The 14,417-nt window shown below is 37.4% G+C and overlaps 1 protein-coding gene across 2 annotated transcripts in view; it reads right to left on the reverse strand.

Annotated features, from left to right (window-relative positions):
• The window catches only part of LOC131689002 (BTB/POZ domain-containing protein Tiwaz), a 186,278-nt gene that overhangs the window by 163,252 nt on the left and 8,609 nt on the right, over positions 1–14,417 (reverse strand). The window contains exon 1 of one of the 2 annotated variants that reach the window (XM_058973722.1): positions 3,853–3,937. The exons of the other annotated variant lie outside the window; for it this stretch is intronic. The gene's annotated coding sequence lies outside the window, so the exon portion shown is untranslated. Of the gene's footprint in view, positions 1–3,852; positions 3,938–14,417 lie in introns of those variants that run through there. 2 annotated transcript variants of the gene reach the window in all.

Genomic DNA, 14,417 nt, shown 5'->3' on the forward strand with positions numbered 1-14,417 from the left:
CTACCAAGCGTTCAATTCTAACACATGCTTAAAAAAGGTAACTTGAACCTTAAAACAGCATAATATTGGTCATTATATCTTCTATATATATATAAAAGTCAATGTTTGTATGTATATGATTTATAGACTCCCAAACGGCTTAACCGATTTCCGTAAAAATTTGCACACAGCAGGTATTTGGTATGAGGCGTGTTTGTGTGCTATTAGTTGGAGATTATCTGCCCGCCAGATGGCGCTTTGGAACAAATTGTGTTTTCCTCCTATTTCGCAGAGTGTCGCAGCAACGCGCAATGGGTATTAGCTAGTTGTCATATAAAATAAACATGGGATTTCTAATGCCCTAAACAACTTTTTTCAACCAAGTCGGTTTTCAGAACAATTGCAATACCTTTTTATTGAGAGAGGCAAAAATGATTTTCAGTTGGATGGATATCCAATCCAATTATAAACCTGTTCCTGAGCACTTTCAGTAAGCATCTCAATTCTTAACAAACTGAAACAATATATGAAGAAAAATTTCCGACGGCAATGTTAGTATAACAATTTTAAATTTATCCCGCATAATTCACCCCCTACAATAGTCAAATTAGCCCCTGGGGTTGAATTCACCCCCGGTTGAAAACTACTGTTTTAAAAGATTTCGATCCCTATGTGCGGGGTTGGGAATCAAACCCAGGTGAGCTACGTACCTGGCAATCGTTTTACCAACTACGCTATGCCCGCTCTTTTCTCTGATCTTTTGGCTGGGTACAAATATATGTTTGATATCAAATATGCAGTAGTTTACAATTATCGCTATTCTAGTTGCGTCACACAAAAGATATTGAATTTTTAATTGCATTCTTAAATAAATTTTTATCAGAATTTTAGATTCTGTTAAAAATACGGGATCCCTCTAGAACACCGGGTCGGGGGGAAACACCCCGTACCACCCCCACCCCCCTCACATTTCGGCGGCCCTTTCCACCACACTTATTGTCATCTGATGTTATCTACATAGTTTTAAATCATCTGCTTGAGGTGTAAAAATCTTGTTGCACCTGAAGAAAGCTATGGTAAATATGTGCTGTGGAACTCGAAAGCTATAAAACTGTGTAGGTTAAAAAAAATGATGGTGTGAATTTTTCCCAATAAGGAAATTTGATAAACTCGTTCCTTTAGCCTGCCAATATTGCTAATAACCACTTGAAAGCACTCGATATGCCCACCCTAAGTGGTTATCGCCGAAACACCGCCAAGATGAATGACATCCGGTCTGTTTGGGAAGCAAAAATAATAAAGCAACAGTTCACCCCCAGGAGTTATTGCTGCTGCTGCTTACCGGTACAGTTTTATGAAAATTAATATGCTTCGGGAAGTTTTTTTAAAAATGTATATTTCGTACTTTGAGCAAACCATTTTCAAACAAGAAATTCGAGCTCATTTTGCCCGAACTAATGATTTCGAAGGAAACAAGCAAGCCAGTACAAGGCGGCCGAAGCTTGCAGGCTGATTGGCCACGAAGAAGCAAGCCGAAAAAAAAAATCATCCAACTTCGTCAACGTCAACTCTCGGTGTGAGCACCGCTCGTTCGCCTGCTCGCTAGAAGAGCCCGGAGGCTTTCAATCCCAAACGCTGCTGCTGCACCATTCGACGACAATGACTACAACGATACCCGGCAGCGGTGGCAGAGCAGCGGCAGTAGCACCATCGACATCGATGGTACAGTATGATTGAGTGAGGAGAAGACGGTGGTAGAGGTCCAAGTGTTTACTTTTCCTTGGCGGGAAACGCGACCATCACAACGATGTTTGAATTTTCAAACTGGTGAAAGCTGTAAGAATATTTCGCTTTTCACCGTTAAGGTGTTATCTAGTAGATATTATAGTAGCGCGATAAATTTCAAAACGTATTCGTTTTTTGGGAATGGTGAATAATTATTAAAATAATAATTAGGAAGATAAAAATTCAAATCTAAAATGTTAGAACCACGATCATCCGGATATAGAATAAATGTGTGTAGCATGTATAATGCATCTAGATTTTTTAAATACGCAACATGCATAAATCCTCAACTAGTTCAATAGATTTGATATTAAATTTCGAATCGAAAGTATATATTAAACGATATCAACTAACATATTAAACATAATAGATATAAGAAACATGAGAGAAAAACAGAATAATCGGAGCAATATTTAGCTAAAAAACACCCTGCCTCGATTCACGCCGCAACCGTAACTTGAGTTCATTGTATGTCACATCCAAATGCTGCAGGCCCTACTAACGGGTCTCATTCCGCATTGTGTTTACAATTTTTTTTGGTAAAACTTCCCCAACAACTTTGCCTGCGCTTAAAGTAATTTTGTTCGCCAACATTCGAAACTTGCCTCTCCGTGCCTTGGCGACGCTTGTGACAACAACAACGATGCTAGCAGAAAAGTTTTCCTCCGCTTTTCCTTGCAAGGGATTCCTGTTTCGTCATTTAGTTGGTTGACGGGTCCGGTCTGTGTGCGTGTGTATGTGTGTGCTTATGCGCGATCGCTGGAAACCAAAAGCGACACAGAACCGAACCCGAGACTTGTACACACCGGGTTGCCTGGTTGAACTGCTGCTGGAACTCACTATGCACCAGAGCAAAACGAGAGCGAGCATCCCCGCGGGCAGGTTGGCAAAGAATGTTTTATACCAAGCTGGAACGTAGGTAGGCTTTTGCAAAATTTAACCGCGGGGTATTTAATGAAAAAAAAGAACGACAAAAAATACCGAGTACTGAACAGGGAGAGGGACAGCAAAAAACGAGACACAGAACCGACCGGGGGGAAAGGCACCGAGAAAAAATCCTACGCCAATGTCTTAAAACGCCCCCGGGATCGATCCGAAATGAGAAACAAAAATCCATGATAAAATATTTCCTCTTTCTCATTCGCTACCACCACCGACACCGCCGTCACTGTCACAATCACCGTCGCCGTTGCCTGCCGCTACTCAGCCACACACTCGGTTGGCAGCAGTGTACATATCCTTCTACGCGGTCGGCCTCAGCATTCCAAGCCATCGTCAGCGGTGGAGTCCCAAAGTGGATCCTTCCCTCAGGTTCCATTCGCATCGCGATTCCATTCGAGCCCCAGAGTATGGACGTAGAACAGCGGGCCCAAGAGTTGGGGAGTTCGATCCAGCTTTCTTGCCCGAGCCGCATCACATACACATCATGTGCAGTTGGCCTGACTGCGGGGAGAGAGTGAGTGAGTGGACAGGAACAGTGCACATGATATTCCCCGAAGGATCAGATTGAGTGAGTGCGATTGTGGACTGTTCAAAACTTTACATAACGGTCATAAGCGGTTCAACTTCAAGTGGACTGCAGGGCTACGCATCTGATACAACGGAGCTTCTTGGCCACTGGCACTGTGGAAACAGTTTGAAGAGAATGTGGAGTTCTAGAACTTTTTTACATATAGCTCATAATATACGACTGAATTAAAAATTTAAATATTCTAAGGATTGTATGGTTATTCCAGAAACACCTTTTTTAGAAAACATCGTAGAAGATTTTAAAGGCTACTAGCGCTCTAGAAAGCCGGCGTTTTCATAATTTTGTTGGTGTAGAAATAGTAAATAATCGCGTCAAAGTAGCCAACGTGGTGAACTTATTAGTCGGCTATTAGGTTCTTTACTGATACAGTTAACCTCACTTTTCTTGACAGTTCGCTTGTACTGTTTACATGGACTTAGAAAAATTTTTGGACGACTAGATTCGCTCGAAGCAAATCGTAAAGAATTTTTCTAAGTCCATGTAAACAGTACAAGCGAACTGTCGAAAATGAACACTCAGTTCATTTGTGACGTCAGCGTAAAGTATTCAATACTTACCAAAACTAAGTTTCATTTCTGCCGCCAAAATGAACACAAACGGTATCACATGGCGAATGAAATGTTCGTTTGAAGTTCAAATAAACTGATTTATATTACCTGTAAATAAATAAATAAAGCTTCAATTACCAAACAAGTTGAATTTCTAGTTTCAGCTTCATGTGTATTTGACAAATGATATTTTGAAATTAAATTGATAAAAAGGAATCGTTGAGGGAGCACACTGCATACCACAATAGAAGGGATTGTGGGCTTTAATCGACACTTTTAAAACGGTTCGAATAAGATGCTTTCAAATTTTGATATGCTTTATTCATTATAGACAACTAAAAATGTATAAAATGTGTGAAAAATATATATGTGAAATTTTCTGTGCCTTAGGGTGGATCTAAAAAAAATATTCTAGCGAAAAAAATAAGACTTTTTAAAAGTAATTTTGGTGCGCAGAGTTTAGTTTTGATCACAAACTTTACTTCTGATTAGGATGACTCAAAATTGTGACGTTAAAAATACCGATAGTCAATAAGTTAATTCAGTGTTATTTATTCAATTGTGACGTTGCAAATAAACAGATAGGCAACGGAGAAAACCTAAGGCTGTCAAACAGTTATATTTAGCCCTCAATTTTATACAATGTTGCAAATTGTTAGTAATTCGTTTGAAATAAAGGGAATAAATATTGCCTACACATTTCATCTTTTGACGATTGTACACCCGTTTCTATTCACAAAACTGCAAAACAACACCCAATAGTGACATGCCTGTTTGATCTTCGAAATTAGTCGGAATTGTTTTCTTGAAAGCTTAAAAAGATTCTTATTTAAACAATAAAAAAACTCGATTTTTCGAGTTTATAGGATAGGCCACCCCTTAACAACCCGCACCAGCCCCCTTCAACTATTTTATGATTGCATTATGAAGCCTCTCAAACAGAGCCGTCGAGCGCCGCGCCGGGCCCGGGGCTTAATTTACTGACGGGCCCTACTTTAGATGACTTCTTATTTGAATATCGATTAGGAACATTGTATTTATTTGCTTTTTTTAATTCGTTTATTTGGCACGGCTCAAGGCGTTAGCTTCACGGAGCCGTGGGTCTTTTATATATTTACATGATGTAAAGAATAAAAATAATAAACAATTAATGCTAAGATCGATCCCGTACGCGCGACTTGCCATTGCGCGCGGAGATCCGTTTTCGTGTCGGGGAAATATTTGCTTCCACAACTATATCATGGGGGTCATTTGTATTTCTGTCGTCTTCGCACATGTCCGGGTCATCATCGGGGTTCCTGCCTTGATGTTCACGATCAGGTGATGTTCCTAACTTCTTTCCCTTTCGGGTCACGAGCGTGAACCCTCCGTCATTGCTAGTAGTTCCATTGCTGGAATCAGCTGTTGAGTTTGTGGTACTTGATGCGGCTTTCGCAGTTGTCATTATTGCTTGAACAGCAGCCACAAATTTGGCAACCGTTTGTGGCTCAGGGAATGATATTGGAAACTAAGTGTTGGTATTTTTTCTGTGGATGAGCTTTTCTTAGCGGTTTCTGGGCAGGGTTGTCCGTAATGTGCCGTTTGTCCACAGAACTGGCACGTGTTAGTTTGTCCTTGATATGTACATAGAGTTCGCTGTATAATGGTATCACCCCCTTCTGTTGTGTACTGCAGGGTAAGGTAGGAGGGAATGGGTTTGTTTACCCGCATTCTCACCACAAAAACACCATTTGAAATACCTGGAAAGTAGTTCCTCCACGTATCCTCCGTAATGGATTCCACTACCCCGAAATACGACATGAATCTTTTAATGGCCATTTTGCAAGTACGTGGTGCCAAATCATGTAATTTAACTTCCACATTTCCGTTATCCATATACACAGGGATCTTGATTTATGCGGTGTTACAATCCAGAACGTGTTTCAAGTTGTTTTGCGTAATGAATCTTTTTATCAGCACCGCGTGTCTGACGTGCTCCGACTGGATGAAACTGGCGTCTGAAAACCGAAGCTGCATTTTCTCCTTCAGCAAATGTTCCACATCACCAATACTCGGTCTTATGCGGAAAGACCGGAAATCAATGGCCACCGTGTTAGCCCGAAGAATCACATTTTGTTGTCGAGACTCAGTCATCTTGATAGAATAATAGTAACGGTTCCCTTTGTTCTTCAGACAAAGCACACAAGAAAAAAACAGCTGCTTGCGCTGGCTTGGGTAGCAGCAAAGAGCACAATGGTATTGTGACTGATGCCTTTGGTGGTTGAGAATAGCCTGAGTTTTATTTGTTTGTTAAGATTTAATGTGTTAGTTTAACTGAACCGTAGGACTTTTATATATTTACAAGAAGAAAAACAAATAAAAATAAGAAAGCGAATATAAGTGACTGTCCGTCAGAATATCTTACGCGCGACTTGCTATTACGAATAATGACCTCTTTTCGCGGCGTTGTAGAAAAAGTCCACGTCATAGTTAATGCTGCCGTGATGACCGTCAACAGATGTAGTTCGTTGCTTCGAGCGTGAATTCGTCGAGCTTCACAATTGGTTCTCGTTGGCTGTCCTTGTTGTTGATTTTGAGGTACTGGATGAAGCTATTGTAGTCATCAACAGCCACAAATTAGGTTAAAATTTGTGATTCAACTAATGATAATTACTTGTGTTAGGTATAGGTTCTTAATATAATCCATATATATCCATAATATATATCTAACGGACTTAGCACCGTGACGTATACAATTTTGAGCCCATTTATCTATATATTTAAACGGACTATATGTATCTAAGTATTGATTACATCGGTTTATTCTTTAAAGTGTCAGGCATTAACTTTCGTGAACGCATTAATTTGCATTGATGTCAATTTTGGGATAAAAACGAAAATTTCAACGAATTCATGCTTTCTTCAAAATGAAGGATAAATTTAAGTGTATAAGTTTATTGTACGGAGAAACCGCCAAAATTAAAGATATCTAAAACCATCCAGCAAGAATAAACGTTCTTTAAAAATGCACACAAGACAAATATTACTGTTTTTGTCGTTCGCTTTACGCTGGCTCGAGTCTAAGCAAAAAGTAGACTGAGAAGCGTTGTCTTTGTTGGATGGAAACAGACTACAGCGAACCATGTTGGGTCAGTTCGCTTTGAATCTTGATGAAGCCCTATTCTTGTGCTAGTGAATCAAAAATTAAGCGAATCCAAGTTGAAGTTTGAACTTCTCTAATAATGACCAGTTTCTTATTTGATACATAGCTGCGTGTCTTAGTTTAATCGGGATCTTTATATTCGTTTGCTGAATTGTTTATACAGATTCATTCTTGATCATACCTACCAGGGATATCACTAAGCTCAATCGCAATATATAAACATTTACCGTGAAGTTGCTTAAAGTTTATTTTTAAGTGGGTTTTTTCGTCCACTAAAATACACTCATTGAAATTCTTCATAACACAATCGAAGCCTTGAACACTTTTTGAACACTGAATTATTCTTCAAGTGCCGGTTTCGATGTTTACTGTCACTGTAGTTGCTATCGTGCATTTTGGCCATATCACCGATGGATTGAATATAACGTACCTTTCTCCTCAGTTCTCGGTATCTAGTTCAGGGTTCTTGAACATCCGTGGATGCAATTCGAAGTTTAGGTTCTTCTTGTAGCATTGATTATACTGCGTTCTATTGATTTCGGTTAATCCAGTATTTTGGGCAAGAGCTTGGACCCGGACCATTCAGGATTAGTGTACACTGCAACGCGAGAATTTATCTTTATAAATATTGCATCAGTTATTCTTCGTACACCCAAAACAAACCATGTAGGAATCACTTGCATTAATGCAAGGATCGCTAGCTCAAATTACAAACGTTTTGGTAATGTGCGAAAATTGCATGAAGCTTCCTTGCATGCAATGCAAGAAACAGATCAAAAGAATTTTACCTATGTATTAGCGATATAATTATGTGTACCAATACGCGTTAGACAAAAAAGACTGCTGGCATTGAAAAGCGAGCCTCTCACGGGCAATACTTTATCCATCCAACCATACTATTAGATAATTATTACTGGATAAAAGACATATAAACACTTGAACAATTTTACGAATAATGAAAAAAGTATCTGACACATCCACATTTGAGTTCATGCTCTTACGTATCGCACCCCTGAATGTTGGCACTGTTCTGTTTGTGCACATGAGAACAGAGCGACTCGTACAATCAGCACATCCACAATTCCATGCTGTCGCGTGTGTAACCACGCGTTCAATGGTGTTGGTGAGGAATGAATAACAATCAGACAGTAAAAAAACTCGCCATGCGTTGCTATAACAACCAGCATAGGTACGTGAATGTGGTGGCAACGCTTTGATAGTTGTGTTGACGAAACGTGTTTAGCTATAGCAAGAGATGAAGTGATTTTATATGCTTGCAAAAATTGCAATCAGCTTTAACTGTAAAATTTCAAGAGATGCTAACATTATTTGTAAGTGATTGTTGCTTGTTATTATTGCAAGAGATTTTTGTTTTCGGTGTAGAAGATTAAACAGTTTGCTGTCAAAAGATTTCAGTTCACAGAAACACTTTTAATCTTGCTTTGTCGCAACAGTGAGTAGCGAAAAAATATTATGGAAAACACTTTTTTATTATTATTTTACAGTCAACGATAATAATAATTTCATATATTTATCCTTCATTCTTTCAACCTAACATTGTCAGTCATTTTTAAGCAGTTTGTTGGAGGTTTTTGCTATACTTACAGATTTGCTTGGAATATAAAATAATTACGTAGTCTTTTGAAAAGCTCAGGTAACATAACATGCCAAATTGTTTCAATAGATATTTTGGTTGACCATTCCAGCTTTGCGTGTTATTTGAATATAATAGTTTTATGGATTAAACTCAGTTTATTTTACTATGCTATATTTCTCCTTGGTTGAAAAAAAAATTGGGTAAAACTGTATGTTTTCTCCACTAAGGAGAAACTTGTTTAAACCACTTTGCGCGTAAAGGACATGAAACCTATAACTAAATTGGTTATTGGAGATTTCGAGTTCCCCTCATCAGAATCCGGCACTAACTTAGTTAACGGAGTAAGCTAGCGCCGGTTTACTCAGAAACACAAATCATGTTTTTGTTTTTTTGGATCTAGCGTCAACCCGGCGCTAGCTTAGTCTGGTAACTAAGTTAGTGTCGGATTCTGATGAGAGGAACTCGAAACGCCTCCAATAACTAATTTACTCAATTTACTTATTTCTAATATTCCAACGTTCTCTACCAGATAGTAACAAAATATATTTCGTTGCTATGTTTGTGAAGATTCAATCTGGTTACATTGTGCACACCGCAAAATTCTCTTTTGGGGAAGAAGAACTAAAACCTTTATTTCATCGAAAGATATTAAAAAAAAAATCCACAATTATAGCTCATATTTCGGAATTTTTATCAATACGCTTCTATCAACACATTTTCAGTGGGGCTAATGAGTATAAGGATATTACAATTAATGTTTGTCTCGCATGATTCATTTTAAATTTTCTACGCTTTTCAACCAGTTTTATTTAGAGGAAAAAACCGGGCCCCCAAGATAGACCTGAACCCCAGGGCAGTTGCCCTGCCTGACGTGCCCCCTCTTATCGGGCCTGCTCTCAAAGTAGGGTAAGATAAATCATGTTTTATCACATTGTGCAGTGATCCAGAATGCAATTTTAGCAGGAATTTTGAGTTTTTACAAAACAATAAACAACTTAACCATATAAAATCTTTCAGAAAGTTGTCGTAGTTCGTGAGCCCCTTCTTTTTGAATAAACAACAGTAACGGTGTTTTTTTAAATTTACGGAAGACATGTGAAAAGTTTACTTTTCATTTCACAAGAATTCTTAAATCGAGGGAGTGGGCGTAGCGTATTGGTAGATCGATTGCCTTGTACGCAGCGCACCTGGGTTCGAGTCCCGACCCCGCACATAGGGTTAGAAATTTTTCCTAAGAGATTTTTCTAACCCGAAGAGGTGAATGACCTTAAGGTTAAAACCTCTATAATTGAAATTAAAAAAAAAATCTTAAATCGAGGTTTAGGGTGTTAAGTGTTTCTTAGAAAAACTGTTTTATTCATATCACTTTTGCGATATTGATTTTAATCTGAAGTAGACTATTTTAGGGCGAATTATTATTTGTTTCATGGCGCCACATATCCATCTATTATCATTGACATGAGCACTTAGAGTGGGACATGGTTATATGAAAAAAATTAAATTTCGCTCCGAGTAACTTTTTGGGTCCCATTTAGCTCCCTGAACAACTCTGCAAATGTTTAGTTCGATCGGTGAAACTATATTTTTGCGCCCACGATTTAAAGTTTACATGGGATTTCGTATGGGGAAACGTCTTTTTCAAATCAATTCTTCCAAGAGTCGCCCGTTACCTCCTAAAAATAAATAGATGTCTGATTTTTATAGGAAAAAGTTATTTCGCAAAATGATTGATGCCCTGCAGATTAATGAAAATTTTACTTTTCATAGCATTACTACTGCTGACGATCTAATTATATACAAAATCTTTAATTTTCTCTTATAATGTACAAAAGAAGACTCAATTTATCCCTCAAAACTCTTGCGAAGTGGTCAAACAGTATAGATAAACGATTTAGACATATTGAGAGGAGATCAAAATAAAATTGAATATAATTGGACAACCAACAACAGTGTTGCTAGAAAAAATGAATATTTTATCAATCGTCAGGGCATCAATTGGTTTCAGCCTAATAACTTTTTTCTCAAGCGTCAGATCGTTTCGTAGTTTTCAAGACTTTATTTCTTTGTTAAATTTCCTACAAAATCCACATAACGGTGTTTTTTTTGGGAAACAATGGGCGACTCCTGGAGAAATTATTTGGTGAAAGTTGATTTTCCCATATAAAATCCCATGTAAACTTTAAACAGTGGGCGCAAAAATATAGTTTCAGGGATCAAGCTAAGAATTTGCACAGATGTTCTAGGACCCAAATGGTACCCAAAAAGTTGCTCGGAGCTGGAATCTCGTTTTTGTCCCATCCTAATGAGCACGGAAACGGAAAACCTTTCTCAAAGTTGTAAGTAATTTATAATACTCGAAATATGAGTTTTGTATTTCGGAGAAAAATATTTTGATTTTAAATTCTGTTGAATCGGTACTAATTGATTTGAGCAATCGTAGATAAAAAACAATGTGAAAAGTACTATTGATCGATGTTTGTTTTTGTCTTTAATATTTAAAAAGCTTGAAATAAATCTGAACGCCACACGCTTAATTCAACATTGTACAGTTATACCTTGATAGTATGTACACCTTCGTTTCGTTTAGTGTACGTACTATCGAAACACAAAAATAAATTTCAAAATATTACCTTTTATGTTCGATACTGAATGAAATATTGCAAATCACTGGGTACTTAATTTTACTAGAATGGTTTCCTACAACCAGAATGGTTGAAAATGGCATGTAAAAACATTTCCTCGGGGTCGCACAATTTGTTATTCGAGGCCGTTGAGATTTTCCTGAGGTAAAAAAATCTTTAGTCACGTCTTCTTTCGGAAGGGTAGTAAAGCCGTTGGTCTCCGTTCCATGAGTTTGATGGGATATTTAGTCCAGATAGTGGGGTCACCTCTCTGCACTGATAGAATATATTCGTAAATCGCTATGCATTAGTTTCGGACAGATAATTTTCATAAAATATACGCATTTTTCGTACATATAATGAATCGCTCGTAGTTCTATTGAAGCACATTAATTTTTTATTACGAGTTTTTCGTGAAAACCACGAAACGACTTTCGTTGGCTTATTACGAAATAGCTTCGTTCGACAAACGAATTGTTCGCTGCTATGTACGAATATCTTTATAATATTTACGAGCACCATTCGTCGAACCGTCAACGTCAACAGAGCTTCAATAGAGGTAGAATATGGAGTCATTGTTGCTACACGTCAGATAATTATTGATGTTCACGACGGTCTCGATCTGGCTATTTAGTAGCCGTATCCGTGTCCGCCGGTTTCAGGAAGATTTTCCAAACCTCTTCCGCTTCTAGTTGATCCCGAATCCGGAGCAGTACGGATTCAGTTGAGCCATCGCTCGATGGTTTGGCATTAATAATTTTGAGTTTTTCTCTGCCGGAGCAATGTAAAAGAATATGCTTTTAAATACGAAAACTTCTCTTAGATGAACGAAATGAATTCGTGCGACCAACGAGATTGTTCGTAATATACATAGACGTTTATTAAAATAAACAAAACATTTCGTTTCATTCACGAAAATTAATGTCGTTTTCAACGACAGCATTCGTGCAATGTACACTAAATAGGTAAAATTCACGAAAACTTTCGTTCATCAAGCGACCATTTCATCATATCACAATAAAATCGATTTTGCCAGATGTTTTTTTAACTAAAAAAATCGGTGTTGTCAAACATCGATCCCAAAAGATCGAATGAAAAATAAGAAGATAATAAATACGAAAACTTTTCTAAGATGAACGAAATGAATTCGTGCGACCAACGAAGTCGTTCGTAATATATACAAACATTTGTTGAAATAAACGAGTGATTTCATTTCATTCACGAAAAATAATGTCATTATCAACGATAACATTCGTACCATGTACACTTGATAAGTAAAAGTTACTAAAACTTTTGTTCATCAAGCGTCCATTTCTTCACACCACAATCTTTCTAGTACACCCAAAACGGCGAGCTCAGATTTTCTGTTTTTGGGCTCACAATCTCATTCCCAAAAGCAATCCTTTTTGAACATTGAGCTGTTCGCGCACAATTCGGGATGAGCGCAACGCTCACGAAAAAAAAAAAACGATGACGCACACTCACACAAGGAAAGTTTGTTATTATTTAGTTTCGTATCTTTCTTCTACACCTTATACATTCCCCCCACCATTAGCTGCTGTATTATTGCATTTTGTTTTGTTTCATTCTTTTTTTTCGCTGCTATAAATAGCTCGTGACATGAAACTTCTAGTAAAAAAATTCTGATATCAGTTTCAAGATTAGAACCAACAAACTTCTTATCGGTAAAAACACCTCTTTACTACCCGTACTATGACGACACACTACTGGTGGAGTAGTATAATGCCATATATAAGCTTCACACTAATGCCTCCCCGCCGCCGCGTCGGTATTTCAGCATCGTCATTGACGCATTTTGTTTTGTACCATTTCCCCGCTGTTATTAATATTTCGTTTGTATGTATGTGTCGGGAACTAAGCCTTACTAGAAAAAAAAGATTAGCGGGTAGCATCAGGACTGGAACCGACAAACATCTACTCATTAAAACGCCTACTTTACACCTTTTGTAATAATAACACATAATTAGTAGTCGTTCGAATGGGCTATATAAACTTCGCATCATTGCAGCAACGATCACAAATGGGACAGCATGGAGACGATGGTATGTGTTATTCAAGTTATCCCTGCACTGCATGTGCCAACAGCGTGTAGCTATGGGGTACGATATTGTATTGCACAAGTATGAGGTTGGTTGAACACTAATGCATCGTTTGGGAGCTTTTCGCTCACAGTTCAAGAGCGAAAAAAACAGAATCAATTCCGCTCTCAAAGATTCGATGCATTAGTGTTCAACCAGTGTTCTGTTATAATCTTGTTATTGCATTCTGATCGGAATGTCATGTTCTTTTGTCAACGAAGCTTTGCGGTTTTGAGTCAACAATATAAAAATAACCATAACTTCGCGATTTTTACATGAAAATTATGAAAATTACTTAACATTCTACTAAAGAAGTTTCTTTATTTTAATAAAATTTTAGAGTGAGCGTTTAATTTTGCATCCAACGACATATTTATTATCAAAATCGGTTGAAAAATGTCAGGGTTAGTAACTTTTTCCAAATTAGAATCTTACTCGCATGAACTCTTAAGGGGTTAACGAGGTAATGTCTCGCACTATAAGATGCTATAATTAAATCTTCCGTTATTTTTTCCAATTTCAAGTCAAAGTTCACACCCTAGCTTTTGAAAGGATACGTAATCGAGCAAAAAAAATAAAATCTAATTTTTGAAAATTTTATATGAGACTGTCCCCTTAAAAGTTCATGCGAGCAGGTTTCTAATTTGGAAAAAAGTTATAACTTTACTATTTTCGAACCTATTTTGATCATAAATAAGTCGTTGGATGCGGAATTAAATATTCTATTTGAACAAATACGCTTCCTAATAGCAATTTTCATATCTATAATGAAAAAATCGCAAAATAATGGTTACTTTCATATTGTTGTCCCAAAACCGCATAGTACTTTTAATAAAATAGTATACCATAGCATACCGTTGGAAAGGTCATTTCTCCTTCTTTCCAAAACACCTAGAGAATTTAAAATCTGTTAAAAAAATTACCGTATAGAAAAAATGTTCATGCTGAAAATCCTGAAAAATGTTTTTTTTGCTGTAAATCTAGATTTGATGTAAAATAATTCTTATTATTAACTCACGAAAATTTTATTAATGATTTTGTGCGTCCAGTTGCATCATGGAGCGTCGAAAACTTTTCAGCACCATTTTTTTAAATTGCTCGATTTTTTTTTGGTA

The sequence above is a fragment of the Topomyia yanbarensis genome, chromosome 3 (genome assembly GCF_030247195.1).
Source record: "Topomyia yanbarensis strain Yona2022 chromosome 3, ASM3024719v1, whole genome shotgun sequence".
In the NCBI taxonomy this organism is placed as follows: domain Eukaryota; kingdom Metazoa; phylum Arthropoda; class Insecta; order Diptera; family Culicidae; genus Topomyia; species Topomyia yanbarensis.